We start from the raw sequence: 17,495 nt of genomic DNA, 5'->3' as shown, positions 1-17,495 counted from the left end.
TTGGCAACGAGGAAGCCCACAGTGTCCTCAATCATCTGTGAGTTTCTTTCTAACACAAAGTTTAATTTTAGTGTTACTATTTAGAAAATAATTGTTAAGTAACATATGGACACAGCTGTTTCTGTTTGGTGCAGTTTTAAACTTGAAGTGAATTACATCTTCCTTCAAAAGGGGGCAACTTTCTACTCCTCTGTTAAAGCAGAAGTCAAATAATTACAAATTGATAATAAACATGTCTAGAACGTTCTTCTCCAACCTAAAAACAAGAGATACTGCCCATGACCTCTGCTCTTATTTGGTCTTCCATTTTTTAGGGGAGAACTTTCATCTGTTCCAAAGTATGAACTTAATACATAAACATCATTTAGGTTATAACACTCTTCATTTGATTTGATAAATAATAATATGAAAATGCTCCCAAAATTGAATGGCTCATTCTCTAGCCAGAAAAAATTTGCTATAAGGCAATCTATTGACTATGTAACATTAAAAAAGAAAGTGACTACATTAAAATGCATTGTCTAGGGCAATGAATGTGGAAACTTTGATCTGTTTTCCACTTTTAAAAGATCACAGTATATATTGACCTTTAAATATACAACAATGCTGTCCAATAGAACTTTTTTGGATGATAGGAATGTTCTGTGATCAGTGCTGACCTATATGATGGCTATTAGCCACATGTGGCTATTGAGCACATGAAATTTCAGTAGCTAGTCCCACTGAGGAACTAAATTTTAATTTAATTCAAATTTAATTTATTTAAAATTAAATAGCCACCTATCACTAGTAGCCACCATATTGGAGAGTTCATCTATATAATCTAAAAGGGCAAGAAATAGGGTTAAAATCTGTATGGCCCAAGAGTGACAAAACTGGGAGAAACATAAAAGAGGAGATGTGAAGTAGAGGTAGGCACATGAATAGAGTAAAATCAAGTTTACAAACACTTCTTGATGATTACCAGAGATGACAATTGAGGGTGCCCTGAAGTGGACAGATCCCGCTCTGAAGCGCAGCCCAAGCAATGGTGTTCTAACTATGCATGACTTAATCAGTAAACCAATGATGATGGAAAGGAGATCACAACAGGCTCATAATGCCTTACAATTTGTCAAACAGAGTAAGTAGGCAGGAAGGATATCAGGAACACTTGGGGTTAAAAACAATCTCACATAGTGGATCCACGTCAACATACATGTGTCCAAAACATAGAATGTCCATCACCAAGAATGACCCTGGAGGTAAACTGTGGACTCTGGTGACTGTGATGTGTCAGTCTAGGTTCATGGATTCTAACAAATGTATGGCTTTGGTACATCTAGGGGAATGTTGACAATGGGGGAGGCTGTGCATGGGAAGACAGGAGGTATATGGGTGATCTCTGCATCTTCCTCTCAATTTTTATGTGAAGCTAAAACTGCTCTAAAAAATGAAGTCTATTTTTAAAAACATCACAGAATGGTTAAGAAGGAGGTGATCAACCTGCAAGATATAGTGGGAGAGGATTCCATAGAGTAGAACAAAGCAGAGTGGAAAAGATGGAGCCCTAAGGCTCAGATTCCGTGGGAGTAACAGAGCAGGGCTTTCTAAACAGGTGGAATGGCATCAATGTTAGAACAGGAGATTATAGTCCTGTAGGTAACATTCAGTGGCTGTGAAGAAGGAGGGTCCCAGAAAAGGAGACAGACCTCTGTCAGAGCCCAAGTGTAGAGGGAGGCTCAGAGGGTTCAGGGAGGTGAGAGGTGGGCTAGAAGGCAGGAAGGACAGGTGGGTCAGTGGTGCATAGCCTGGAATGCCTGGGCAGTTAGATATTTCTCTCATAGCCATTTGAAAGGCATCCATGTCATTCTTTTGAGAAATGTGCATCTAATATAATACCTCCTGATGGATTTATAGAAAGTAACATCATGTTTTTTGTGACAATAAAAACAACCTGGCTGTCTGAGGAATTGGTTTGTTATCGCTCATTTATCAAATTAATTTATGGTACAGTACCCTCTGATAAAAGAAATTATTCTCTATTTTTTAGACCTCTCATTTATTTCCCAATCTTCCTTTTTCACACCATTCTCTTTGTTATTAGTTTCTCCGCCTAAGTAACTGAGGTCCTCTTTTAAACCTGTCTTGGATGCAATGATAACTAAAGTTGCATTGCTATCATGGGCAGTGTGGACAACATCTTCTTATAGATAGAAGTCTCTGGGTGAGGGAAAGGAGGAGAGTTCACATTCACAGAGCACCATTATGTGGCGGATGCTGAGCCTGAAATTGACACAGGTGGATGCAGCATCACAAACGTGAGGACCATCAGTAAAATACCCTCCTCCACTAACAAACAATGAGCAGCTTGCCCAAGGACACAGAGCTCAGTAGTAGCAAAGCTTGAACTAGAACTCAAGTTAATTGGGTAGATCCCACTATTAGCAAAGGGTTTAGCCTCTACAATTCCTCACTTCTAGGATGAATGCAATATAACCTAGAAATGTTCATATTGGCATACCGACACTCAAATACCATGGAAGAGTGCTGCAAGGGTCTATTAAAGCCAGCGCTACCCAATGGCCGGCCCTCTTGGGGCTTCTGACTTCTAGGAGACACGCACACTTGATAGAAATCATGCACACATAGTTTACTGAAACTCTAACAGATTTCCATGAAATATAATTGGTTTTCTGTGCTAATAGCATCTGAAATTTTTTTTTAAAGTGTCACCAGAACCTATGGGGGGACAAACTTTGGACCTTTTCAATAGAAATAACCCAAATCTCCATCTTTTCATTCCCTAACTCTGACTCGCACAGAAATGTAATATGAGGCTGAGCCTACACCCTCAGTACCCAGTCCTTCCCTGTGAAGCTGGGCAGCCAGCAGGGCTATTTTGAGCTCTAATTCAGACCTAGAAGACATTTTTCGAGCAGTGCAGGCCATCCACCCCCACCCAGAGCCCAGACAAATGTGCAGCCTGCAGCAAGCGCTGCTGTGGTGACAACGCTCTCAGGAATGCAGACACCTGTAAGAGCAGGAACAGAGAACAGTAGTCACCTGTCCAGCCTGATCTACCCAAGTGGAAAGGGTGTGTGTAGTCATGACTGGAGTTTGGCCCGTGGAGCAGAAGGAAGGAAGTTGGCACCTGCAGGGGTGGAATGCAGCCCTACTCCTCCCATCACAACTGGCTCCTCTGACAGAAGGTCTGTCTCCTTTTCTGGGACCCTCCTTCTTCACAGCCACTGAATATCACCTACAGGACTATAATTCTGCTGCTCGCCTCTCTCCTTGAGTGTGTCAACTGCAGAGTTCACTCTCTTATATAACAGCATGTGGGCAAAATATATATATATATATTTATATACACACATGCATACATATATGCATATATGTACACAAGTACACATACACACCCTCACACACTATACATGCATGTGTATAGATATAGACTTTGCACAGCCCCATTTGAATTTCCCAAAGGTGCTATGACTTGTGCAGAGGAGGAGAGAAAGAAAGCTGGTGGAGGGCTGGATGTAGATACCCCACTAAAAGCAAGTGGAGCAGGAATGAGAGAAGAAGGCACCCTCCCTGAGCACCTGCCTGCTTCACGTCACAGGATCCCAAACCAGCTGAGCTGTCCTCAGGGGGAGCTACTGCCATTGCTGTCCCAGCAGGCAGAGGGGAGGCCTCTGCAATGGGGTGGTGTCCTGATGGTGTTGGGGACTCCACAGAACCACCAATCTTTCATACCCTCAGGTCAGCAAAGCCCTCTGGACCATGCCACTCCCAGGCTGTATGCAGACCCCATGCCTTCCCCGCACCTACTCTCAGTGTACCCTTCTCATGAACTTCACTGTGGCCCTCACTTTCATTTTTTTCTCAGCTATTTCTTGAACAAATCATTATGCTGGTAAAATGTCAAATGCTGTTTCCCTTGGCAGACGCAGAGCCTGGGGGAAAGAAAGTCCATTCTTACCACTCTTTTTAAACATTGCAGGGGCTAATTGGGATGTCAAAAGAGATGTCACCGAGCAGGGATTGTAAGCACAGTTCTAGCCATCCAGGGGTACAGTGTCAGCCAGATAGGGATGTTCCTGTCACTGGGGGACAGCTAGTGCCCAGTGCCTGCCTCCTTCCCTCATTGCAGCATGACTCCCGAGGGAGTACTGGCCCTACACAGATATCAGGCTTCTGCCCCTCAAAAAACCCTTATATGATTGGGGGCAAAAACTGAAGACAGGTTTCACAGTGGTGGAATGGAGGTGAACCCCAGCCCTGTCGGAGTGGCCCTAGAAACCTCTGGTACTGGTTGCATGCCCTGGGGTAGCGTGAATTTCTCTGGGAGTTTGTGGAAGAAATCAAGGCCTTGTCCAAGCACTCATGCAGCCCCACGTGCTTCCCTTACCCCATGTTTTGTTCCCCAGGCCTTGAGACATCATACTAACTCCTCCGCCCTCTGTCCTTCTGCACAGATGCTTCCCATGGGAATTTCCACTTGCTGTGAACCTCTCAAAAGTCTCCAAGAGGAAACCTTTCATTCCTCCTTTAACAAATTCAAGTCCAAAGTCAGCTATTGAAATATTATTAGGAACTGTTCTGAGCAGCTGTTTCACTGTTGGCAATCCAAGCTTTCTGCCATCTAAGGAGAAGGACTTTCCTGCTGTTCTGAATGTGTTCCTTGGGATGAGGTTGAATTGGCCTGAGCACGAGTCTTTCTCATACTGGACACTTTATCCTCCTTTAGCTCCAACAGCCCAAGGATCCACCAGAATTCTTCCCAGCCCTGCTTCTCTATCACCACTTACAGCAGGCTAAGCAGACAGCAAGGGATTTATATCCATTTTACGAGTGTTAGTAAGAGGCAGGCATTAGACCTGACTTGACTGCAGTCACCCGCGTGGGAGGCACAATGAAGAACATCATATGAAGACACAGACTTCAGAGGGGCCCATTAAATCTTTTGCAAAGTGCCAAAACACCCTTCTCAAAGATTCACAAACACTAGTGTGAGGCTAACAGGAAAATGCCATGAGACATGTGTGCTCATGAAGAAAACATTTTGCTGGGAGACAGATTTATCTTTCATGACATCTTCTCTGCAAGCAGGAGTCCTTTTCTTTGTCTCCTACAGGGAACTGCAAACGCTTGGACAGAAAGGGGCAGAGGCCTGTGGGACCCTTCTTCTTAGAACCAGGGTTTCTTAGTTCTCCAAGAGTGTGTAAAGAAGAACAACATGAACCAAACTCTGTGAGGATCTTCAAAATACATTAAGAAAGGTTACAAATATCTTCTCATTCTTCAGAACTTTGGAATTCACCTTCTCTCTCCTCTTCTCCTGCTGTTTATCCAGCCAAGATACTCATGAAGGGGGTGGTAATTCCAAAGCAGTTTGAACATTCTAAGTTCTTCCAAGGGGGTCAATTTCAGTGGTCAAACATTGTGAACATTTTTATCGGTCACAAATTCATCTTGCAATGCACAAGAAGGATGGCATTTGGTTGTACTGAAACACAATTACAGCAGAGTTGAGTTGAGCAATTCAGGCAGGGCTATGGGAATAACAATGCAGAAATGCATTCCAGGACACGCAGGACATTATGTGAATCAGACTGTGGTGCATGGAGCAGCAGTACAAGCAACACCTGAATACCCAACACTGAGATGTGGTCCACAGCCATTCCCAATGTGGTCTGTGGAGCAGTAGAGCACGACACTACCTGGGACACTCAACCCTGTGCTCTATACCCCACTAATCATAGGGTGGTTCGTGGAAAAGCAAGAAGGTATCTCCGGAGATACATGATACTGCATTGTAAACCAAACATTTTGATAGTGGTCTGTGGGTCAGCAGTATGGGTACCACCCAAAATATTCACTCTGAGAACTGAACAGCCACCAGGCACAGTGAGCACTTTGGAAAGCAGCCTCCATGTCACCTGGAACACACGCCATGGACTCCACACATCTTCATCATGCGGTCCCTGAGTTTAGCACAGCATTGCGTGGGGCACCCCACTATGCTATATACCCCCAAACTCACAGTATAGTTCATGAATAAGCAGCATCAACACCATCTGGATACCAAAAATTGTGCTGTGACCCCAACCACACAGGGTGGTCCACGGAAATTGGTAACAGATATCTTGTGCTGACACAACCCTGTGCTCTACAGCTGGGACTCACAGTGTGACCCATAGGCCAGCACCACATGCATCTTTGGGATACTGGAATCTGTGACCTCTACCCCAATTCCTTTCAGGGCAGTTTGTTGATGAACGGCATCGATGCCCATGGGGACCCTACACTATACCCCATATACAATAGTACCCACATCCTGGAGACCCCACACTGTGCCCCCTACAGAGATAAATCACATGGTTCTGTAACAGATCACCATGGGTATCCTTTGAGATTTCACAATATTCTCTCCACATCCACCACTCACAGTGGGGTCCATGGAGCAGCACTGTGGCAGCCCCTGGGTTTCCCATGCTGCACTCCAATCTCCAGTTTCATTCTGTGATCCAGGGAGAGGGAAGATGCTCACCCACATGCATCTCTGCTCCTCAGAACACTCCTCATGGGGCGTCTGTGGGAAAGCTGCATGGGCATCACTGAGGTTGCCCAGCACCACACTTGCTTGTCAGTGTTCTCCAGAGAAATATCCAATAGATGTTTACATGCAGAGAGAGGCAGATATACTGTAAGGAATTGGCTCATGTCATTGTTGGGGCTATTAATCCCACTTCTGCAGAGCAGGCCAGAAGCCTGGAGATCCAGGGAAGAGCTGATGTTGCTGCTCCAGTCTGAAGGTGGTCTTGAGCAGAATTCCATCTTCCTTGGAAGACATTAGTCATTAAGGCCCTCAACAGATTGGATGAGCCCACCTACATTATGGAGGGCAATCTATTTTACTCAAAGTCTACTGATGTTAAGTGTTAATCACATTTAAAAAATATCTTCAAAGCAACATCTAGACTGTTGTTTGACCAAATATCTGCCTACCATGGGCTTGTCAAGTTGGCACACAATATTAACCATCACAGCACTCTAAGACCTGGTCCTCATGGTAGGCTCTGTGGAAAAGCAGCAAAGACCCCTGGAAGGCTGCCAGTATTATGCTCTCTGCCCTTACCCACAGTGGGTCAGCTGCTAAGAACCTCTACACTCTGCACCATGCCCCGCCCCTCGGCATGATTGCTTTGCAAGGACTTGGGCATCACTGAGGACACTAAGCCCAGTGCTGTAAACCCCCACTCTTCCCAGCACGGGCCATGGAGATATTGCACAGGCCTCACAGAATGCCCAGGAGAGAGATGGGCTCTGCTCTCTCAAAGCTCAGTGTGGTCAATGAAAAGCAGAATGGACTTCTTCTGGGAAACCCTATACTTACACCCACTGATCACACTGTGGTCCATAGTGCAGCAGCACTGACACCACTTTGGATCCAGCTTTGTGCTCTACACCTTCTCTGCTCACTGAGGCTGTGAACCAGCATGCTGGCTCCTCCTGGGGCACCTCACACTGCTCTCCATAAGCCTAAGTAGCAGGAACATCATATGGGTTCCCAAACACCACATGCAGCACTGCCCACCATTCACAAGGGGGTCAGTAACAGCAGCCAGGCATCGCCTGGAATGCCCTCCAGTGTATGCTTCCCCAGTCCAATCACAGGGGTGCCATGGACCAGCAGCAGGGCATTGCTGGTATACCCCACACTTCAAATCCCCACCAGCATTTCAGCCTCTACTCACTGCGGGGCCCGTGGACGAGCAGCATCACTATCACGAGTCTCAGGCCCCACCAAGAGCTAGTAAATTTTATCTCCATTTGGTAGAAACACCTGGGTCGCATGAGTTTAAGAAGTACATCCTGAAGCAGAGATCCACTCCTCTCTCAAGTTCACAGATTATTTAAACCTCCTTGGGGCATATTACACTAGAGTTTCTATAGAAAAATGTTATCAAATCATAAAGAGAGTCTACCCTTCAGCCAACTGTTATTCACACCTAATGGAGTGGGATTTTTAAAGAACCCAAAATCTCATCAAATAGACTCTGGAAGTTGAGACTACCCTATATCTTCCAAAAAATTGGATCTTTTAATTAGACTGAAAATAATCTGGGAACTTTGCATGTGGGATCAGAAGATGCAATGTCAGTATCTCCTGGTAATGAAATATTGCCCACCTTTGGTGGAAATTTCTCCCCAGCACCATTTTTCTACACAGGTTCATACATACATGTTACCCACCAGTAGCTACAGATTCTTACACAATCTCATGTCCATCACACCAAGATGGCCAGATCACCACTCATCTCTTATCCTCCCAATATCCCTTCGTTTTACAGAAGAAGAAACTGAGACTCAGAATTGCCATGCTTCTTTCTTTTGCATTTTTTTCTTTTTAGGAAGATTAGCCCTGAGCTAACATATGCTGCTAATCCTCCTCTTTTTGTTGAAGAAGACTGGCCCAGAGCTAACATCCATGCCCATCTTCCTCTACGTTATATGCGGGACATCTGCTACAGCATGGCTTGCCAAGCATTGCCATGTCCACACCCAGGATCCGAACCGGTGAACCCCGGGCCGCCAAAGAGGACCGTGCAAACTTAACCACTGTGCCACCTGGGCGGCTCCTTTGTCTTTTGCATTTTGACGTTCCTGACCTTTTCTTTGTCAGCTGTTCAAGTCACCCCATCCCCCAAGAGGGCAGGGGTCTGGTGGGTAAGGGGAAGAGGCTTAAGTTGGTCATCAGGAATGCAGAGAAAGTTGAATGTAGCTCATACGCAACCTGTGGCAAACACAACAGGACTTTGCAGCAGGACAATAAACCTGAAAGTAGGTGAATGTGTCCCACATTCCTAGAGTATCTCAAGAACTCCACCTGAGGACCCCACTGACGTCAAGGGTGAGGAAATTACCAGGCCTGAAGTTTTCAGTGGAAAAGCTAGTAATCCACATGCTGGTTTAAAAAGAAAATGAGAATAACGTCAGGGAGACTCAGATCATTGTGTTCATTTCATTGAGTAAAGACAATAAACATCTCAGTTACGTTTCTCAGCTACTAGGCCTGCTGGCCAAGGTAGGAGGAAGAAATTGGGCCTGTCATGGGAGGCAGGGAGTTTCCATCTCCCTTGTCTAGGCTTTGGCCTTGCAGAAGGGTCAGCATGGGATAACTTTCAGATAACTGAAGGGAGAGCAACTGAGAGCAAGAGCACCTTTCTACCTGATGTTTGGGGCTCTGGAAAACATGCTGCCTGTCAGGCTGCCCACCACCCTTTCACACACACACACACACACACACACACACACACACACACAAAAGTCACACTCAAAATGCAATGAGGCACAGTAAGGTGGAAGGAAGGACAGCAGGAGGTAGTTAGCTTCCCCCCTCTTAGTTCCCACATGGCAGGAATAGGAGCAGAAGTCCCCAGACACCTCAAAGATGGACTGTGGGAAGTGGCTGATTGGAAGGGTAGGAGGAGCATTACGGTGGGGACCATGTGGCCATACTGGAAATGTACATACAGATATGGCATACATATTATAGATTTCTGATAGTGACTGCTTTGGCCAGTGGATCTGTTTCTACAGACTGTGTTGCTCCCTCAGTGCCTCTAGTTCACAGCACATAGTATTTAGCATAACTAGATGCTCCACAAATATTTTTTGGTTAATACATTTTTTTTTTTTTGCTTGAGAAAGATTGCTGCTGAGCTAACATCTGTGCCAATCTTCTTCTGTCTTGTATGTGGGATACCACCACAGCATAGTTTGATGAGCGGTGTGTAGGTCTGCACCAGGGATCTGAACCTGCGAACCTGAGGCTGCCGAAGCAGAGCACACGAACTTAACCACAACGCTACCAGACTGGCCCCTAATACAATTTTTTATTTATTAGTAAAAAATTCAGTTTCTTCCTATCCCTACTGGTAAATGATAAATATATGTTTAAAGCATACCAATTTCAACGGTTACCAAATTATTAGCCTTCTTAAACCACACACATGATCTGGCTCTGGGATAAATTAAAGGTTATTATTATCAACAGGACTTTTAAAAACATAGTTATAAGTAGATACATGTTATTTAAAGGCCTCTTCAATACAATAAATTACAACACCCCCAATACATCTCATGTCAATCTAGGTATTCAGACATTCACTTTGATTGGAGTGATAGCCCTTGCTTTAATCTTGTATGGCTCCTTAGCATGGTCGTGCTGCATCTCCATCATGATATCAAGCGTTGCGTGTTCTGCCAATTCCATTCACTTCCTTTTGCTCCTTCCCTGCTTCTTCTATGACCACCCTCTCAGCCTGTCTCACACACCTACCACATGTGTTTGGCCAAATCTCACAGACTTTTATTTAGTGCACACATTTGCAAACTGTGCCCCTAATTCTGAAAGGAGCTATGTGTGGTCAGTCTAGGATGGCTGCATTCAGCCTGCATTTTCTTCGCATGCCCATGAGCTCCATCTAGTCCCAATACCCACTCTGATCCCTGGGATCTAATGCTCCTCTCTGTGTCTGAACCCACTGCCCTTCAGTTACTGTATTTGCTTTCTATTGCTGCCAGAACACAGTACCACAAAATAGGGGTTCAAAACAAGACAAACTTTTTATCTTACAATTTTGGAGATCAGAAGTCCAACAAGAGTCTTACTGGGCTAAAATCCAGGTGTTGGCAGGGCTGGTTGCTTCTGGAAGCTCAAGGGGAGAATCTGTTTCCTGTCATTCCCAGTTTCAGAGACCACCTCATTTTGGCTCATGGCCACTTCCTCCATCTTCAAAGTCAGCAGTGGTGAGTCAAGTCCCTTGCATGCTTCAAATTCCTCCTGCCTCTTTTTCCGTTTTCCCATCTTTCTCTCTGACCACAGTTCGGGAAAGCTCTCTGCTTTTAAAGGCTCACCTGATTAGATTGGGCTCACCAGGGTAAACCAGAAAAAATTCTCCATATCAAGATACTTAATCTTAGTCACATTTTAAAGTCCCTTTTTGCCATGTAGGGCAATATATTCACAGGTTCTGGGGATCAGGATGTGGACATCTTTGGCGACCATTATTCTGTCTATCACAATTACTAATAGCTCTCTCTTTTATTTCTTTGCTCTCTGACAGGTCTTCCCAGTCTGCTTAAGTCTCTGATTTGTTGTAGGCAAAGTGTGAAAGGTAGAGGTGTTAATGACAGAGTATAGCCCTCCTCCCCACTCCCTTATGTTTCTTAAATATTGTAGAAGTCAATTAATGAATGCATGGCTGGATTCATGAATGATACATGGATGAATAGATGGATGGGAGAGATTTTTATTAAAAATGTACTATGCTTTAACTATAATTTTGACTGCTTTTGTGCATGTTATTTCTTTTATTTGGAAAGATAGGTCTTATCCTCAAATTTTGAAGATGAGGAAATTAAAGCTCAGAGAAGTTTTAAGTTGTTGGATCATACAGCTTACTTCTGATAGGGGTGGGTCATTTTTGTTCATGACCCTAAATCCAGATACGCCTTCCCTTTTTCATACCTACACACTTTCCTTTTTATTTTTCATCCTAGACTATCAGAAATCAATGGAAAACATCCCAGATTTTCGATGCTGGAGTTTGGCATGGCAAGAGATTAAAGGGAAAGATGAGTAGCGCCTTATTAACTTGCTCCAGGGACAAAGAATGGAAGACTCATTATGAAGCATTGCCATGGACATATAGGCTATTATTGACATCGTAGGAAAATAAAATGTTTTATTAACATTACCTCACATTTATTCAGGCATATGAGGTGTCAACATCTGTGCTTAACAATTTATAGATATTATCTCATTTAATTTCCTAAAATCTAGCAAGGTAGAATCTGTTATCATCCCATTTAGGAATGAAGAAACTGAGACGTAAGGAGATTAAGTAACTTGGCCACATTCACACAAGATGTAAGCAACTGACTCAGGAACTGAACTCAAATCCATGCAGTTCTGTATCCTGTGCTTTTAACAACCCTGTCATGCCTCCCACTTGCTGAGCTATTCAAAAATACTAACATACATCTTATTTTACCAAAACTAGTCCATGATATGAAAAACATAATGAATTCTCTTAAGATAGTAACTTTTCTACTAGACTATCAAAATGATTTTTAAAAAGAAAGAAAATTCTCTATGAAATTGTTTCCAAACACCTTATATTATTACACATAAGGAATTTAAATCATTCACCTTTATGCTATTTTTTCCTTTCAAAGGTTTTACCAAATATGAATGCTCTCTGCTGGTGAAACCACCCTCCCCCTTTTGGAGTGGCTATCAAAATACTAATTAATATTTACATAACACCAAACTACTAAAAAAAAATCCTGACGCTGAAGGTTAATAGTGCAAAGGTGCCAAGCAGGTGTCCAGGGAGAAAGCCCAGGTCATGTGGCTCTCGAGCCGTTGTCTTTGCATCAGGCAACTATTCAGGGATTAGAAGAGGGAAAGGTCTGGGGGAAATTTCATTAAAAGAAAATTGCTCCATATTCAAAGCTTTCCAAGAAAAAAGTGGAGAGAGTGACAGAGGGGAGAGTCAGGAGGTGGTTACAGAGGAGAGAGAGCTCTGTGCAGCCGGATGGGCAGTCTCATCACATAGATGCCCTTTGGCTCTAGATCAGCCCAGAGTCTGTCAGGAGGGCATCACTATTAGGTCTTCTGGGCTGGAAATCCCCATCAGCAGTTACACATTCTGCTGCACACACACACAGACCCTCAGTTGTTTCCCCTCAAAGCACTGCTTTGAAAATTCTCCACATTGCCATTGTTTTTGTGATATTTCAGCAGAGAGAGATAACCTTGGCTTTTGTTATTTCCCATCATAAAATACCATTTATATCCTGGTCAGCGTCTCCATGAGAGAAAAGAGTTAGAGGAAATAAAATAGAGCAAGAAAAAATATCACTCACTAATCTAATGTCTTTTCTATGCAGTAGAGGATCCCACCCCATAATTGGGAGACTGTCAAAACAGAGACTCCATCTTTGAAACACACATTCACAATTAGGTTGGAATACTTATTTAAAGATGGAGGAATTGGGTTTTCTGAAATCCACTTTATATGTTCCATACTGATTTTATCCCCATAGTAGATTTTCGTCATTACAAGAATCAATGTGTAGGAGTTATAACACAAAATCCTTACCCAGGCACTACACTCAGTCTTGGACATAAGCCTGGAGACTGCCAGAAATAAGCCTATTTCTCTTAATCCACATCCTCTTATGGACTCTGTTGTTTTACTTCATAATGGCCATCCAAAAACAACTCCACTGGATGTGCCCATGGGAGTTGAGATCTATAGATAACAGAAAACACTTGTCACAATGCCTAATTTTAAAACTTCTGTGATCTCTGTTGATAGCTGAAAATGGTTGGATAGCTAGTATTTAGAACCTTGAGTTTGAGCTAAGATCATACTATTTACTGGAGCAAAATATATCCTTCAGTAAGAAAATTTTGAGGCATAGATAGATCTGTACTAGGATGTATTTACAGGGTCGTTACTTATATTTCCCCTTCAGTAACAGAATCATCATGGAAACTTCCAGGATCTCTCTGAAAGGAAGAGAAGCATATGGAAAATCCAAGAAATCCTATCCTTATAAGGATAGGAACATTCACACACCCATTGGGAGCTCTGCAGACAGAGTGGTCCAACTGAGATCTGAATCTAGATGGCAGAACATTTATGTTCAAAACCCAGTTCAATTGCTCTCTCTATTGCCATTTACCAGTTGGAAGGGAGATGCTTCCATGGCACCTGTCTTGAAGTCCTGGCATGACCACAGAGTCAGCTGGTACTAGTCCTGAGCAGCATTACCCATTTATCCCAGCATGTCACGTAATATTTTTTCCACATATGCCATGGCCAACCATAGTAATAACAAGACTAAAGTTGGGAGGCTTTGCTGTATGTTACTCTATCTCTGAAACAGTTTACCAGTGGGAATATAATGGATCTATAGTTCCTGGTATCAGACATGTCATAAAAGGAAGGGAGATCACTCCTATGCCATGGCCTTGTCTGATTATTTCCACATTGGTTCCTGGCTTATTACAATGCTATCGCTGCCTCAGACTTTCTTATTTTAGTTTTCATGAGCCCTTTCCCTCTGTTTGTAGTTTCCTTAGGTCATCACCAGGTATAGGATACCCAGCATCCACCTTCAGGACATGATCCTTGTATCAATGTCCAGCTCATTCCCATGGAAACCAGGAAGCTGCCTGGTCTCCCAGCCTCAGTGAGTGGGTTGAAAACTGGCCCACGTGCTGTTGGTTGAGAACTTCCAGGAAAAGTTTTCCTTCTCTTAAAACAGAGCCATCACTTCACTCCCTCCTTAAACACGGTTGTGACAAGAAATGAATATGTGACCACTGCGGCCACCTCACTTCCAGCCTGAGGATGAACAGAGAGAAAAGTCGATAGAGAGAGAGAGAGAGAGAGGTTATTTTTGATCTTCTTCTATGTGAAAACTTGGCACAAACAAGTCAATTTCTTTATTGACAAATTTAGCTTCTCTAAGGGTTTCTGAAAGCACTGAAATTACTCAAATGAGGTAGAGTTTCCCATTAGCCAACTTACCTACATCAAGATGGAGCTGATACTATTAATGGAAGCTAATATTGATCGAGTGCTTATATACCAAGCACTGTTCTTGAGAGGTAGGTGCTATTCTTAACTCAACCATGTGAGGTAGGTATTACTTTTATCTCCAGATTACAAGTGGAAAAACTGAGGCACAGGGAAGTTAAGTAACTTTCCCTAGGTCACACAGTACTTAAGTGAGAAAACAGTTCTTTTAAATTAATTTTATTTCAAAATTACTATCAAAATAATATATGCACATGTAATAAATCAAATAGTACAAAAAAGACTTATAAAGAAAAATAGACTTCCGTCCAAACTTTTCCTCCTCGTCTCATTGTTAAAGCAAACTATTTTAAATGTTTCCTACGGTTGTTATTTTTTATTTCTCCTGATGGTTACTTCCACAAATCTAGATAATAAATGCATGCATCTATTCTTGATGTATAGCTTTAGACAATAGTCACTGACTTCCCTGCAAGACATGAGATTTTGGCTCACTTATACTCCCACCTCCTTCCCCTCAGTTTTAAAATGTGCATTTTAGTTCTTCTACTTATTACATGTATTTAAAAGTCTATTTACTTTTTTCACCAACTATTGGCCTTTTCCCCCAAACTTTGGGTGAGTATAAATGTGAATGTCCTTACCTTTCTCCTACCCACAGTGTGCCCACTAAAGCTTTCCTTTACACACATTCTGTAGCACAAGTTAGTCTCCACGACTTTGTCCATGAGTTGGCTCAAAAGAGTGAAAACCAATAAAGCATTTACAGTATTATGATTGTATAAATACTTCTCACTAAGTCAATTGGTAGATCAGAAATTCTTCCTCTGAATCCAGTGTCTTAACATCTGGACAACCCAAATTATGTGTTTGCTGTCCCCAAGAGCAAATGGATTCTCTCTTCTAAGATGGTTTTACTTTCTTGAACATTCCACATTTTAGTTTGCTCCATATTTGAGCAATAACTTTCTCATACAGATTTTCTTTATCCAAAATTCTGATTGCCTTTTTTGTATTTGCATTATTTGACATTATTAGAGCTGCATGCTTTTCTAAGCTCAAATCATACTTCCTATTTCATCAAGTTCCCTTCTTTACTGAGGACTTCCCTTCTAAAGCTACCTTCCTCCTACTTTAGTCTTGTAAGATACTTCCCAAGCTTGAAACTCAGGCTCTTCAAGATGCTCTGTACTTGAAGACCCATCCCAGGAGGGATGAATCTACTTATCATGTCTTTCTCTTCCTTTATTTTATTTCCTAATACTGCTGAAAGTCATTCTCAACTGACTTCTTAAGGGAGGATGTATGTCTAATCTGCCATCACACTTGATCTGTATTCTAATGAGAAAACATTTTTAACATCACCTTTCTATTTTTCTCTCAGTGATTCCATTTTGCCCTGAAGTCTTTCTATCATTAAAACTAGACATCATCGCTAAGGTTTATTGTCTCTGTGAAAGAAATATATTAAAAAAGGGCAAGAATTTGATGTCATATACATATCCACAACAATAAACAAATGGCAATGGCAGTGGCCTTGAAAACAATGTTTCCTATGACAAGAGCTAGGGAATGTCATCAGTGCAAGAATCTCACGTGTTGACCCTCTGTTTCCTCCCCCATCACCTGGGTCTTCACCCTCTGTGCACCTGCTGACTTGAAGCCCTGGGGCTCTCCAGCCCTGTTAGAGGATATTGTGAGGCTGTTCTGCCTTCCCACTCCCACTCATTTCCCATCCTGGGAAATTTATAGAGATATCTTGTTTATAGGTGAGCTTATCTGCCCCAAGCCCCATGCCCTGACCTCCCCTACTATCTTATGTAGTAAGACTTTACTCCTTTTTCCTTTCCTCTGTTGTCAGTATGGTGGGATCTAAGGAGGAATTGGAAGTAAAAGCATGTGCCTAGACTGCCATTTTAAACCATATTCTCGTACTTTTCAACTCTTACTTTTATTTAGCAATTTCCATTCCTGAAAGGAGTTAAGATTGTTTCTATATAAAGAAATCAATCTAGATCTTCATAACTCCAGGAGAAAAAATAATCTCCTGTGTCAAAGTGTTCATATTAACTTTTATCTTTTAACTCTCCGATTAAATTTTGTATTAGTATAGTTAATATCAGTAACGTGCTAACTATAGGTGCAGTGTTAGTATTAGTTCCAACTAGTATATCTTATCTTTTAATGCAATTGAATTTTAGGTTAGTTCATGTGCAAATCTCTCTGAGTTACCTCAGACTAGACATTTACATTTCAGACTGATAGAATGTAAGATTTATATAAGTGTATATATTATATGTAGTTTGGAAATCCGATGATTAAATCAAGTAAAACAATCTAATAATGTGAAAGCTATTGTATGCTGTCCCATCAATATGAACTATTTTTAAAAACATAAATGCGAGTTTGAACTTCAATATTACTATTACAAGATCTAAAGATCACCAGTGCAGAGTGGACTTTGGAATAGGCCATAATTAATTGTAACGTGAATTACAATTGAATGTGTTTGCAATCCAGTATCAGTTATCATATAACATTTCTTCCTAGAATAATAACTAGCCCTTATTGAGTATTTTATGTATTTCCCATCTTATCAGGTAGATGCTATTATCTTGCCCATTTTTCAGAAAACGACATGGAGGCATAGATGGGGCTAAAATTTTGTTTAAAGTTTCACGGCTAATAAAGGACGGAATCTATTTGTTATGTCCAGCAACTGAAAAGCTGAATACTGTGAGAGGGGCTTGAAATGTCATCATCACAGAGCAAAGCCAAGTTAATAGACTAGGCATGGATTGAGACCAGGAGGTTTCTGACCCCAGTTTTGTAATTCCTGCTGTTCTCCTGAGTCTCTGAGAGCCCATTGGAAGGAGGCCACCAGAT

The sequence above is a fragment of the Equus quagga genome, chromosome 16, assembly GCF_021613505.1.
Source record: "Equus quagga isolate Etosha38 chromosome 16, UCLA_HA_Equagga_1.0, whole genome shotgun sequence".
Classification (NCBI taxonomy): domain Eukaryota; kingdom Metazoa; phylum Chordata; class Mammalia; order Perissodactyla; family Equidae; genus Equus; species Equus quagga.
This window is presented reverse-complemented; position numbering follows the sequence as displayed.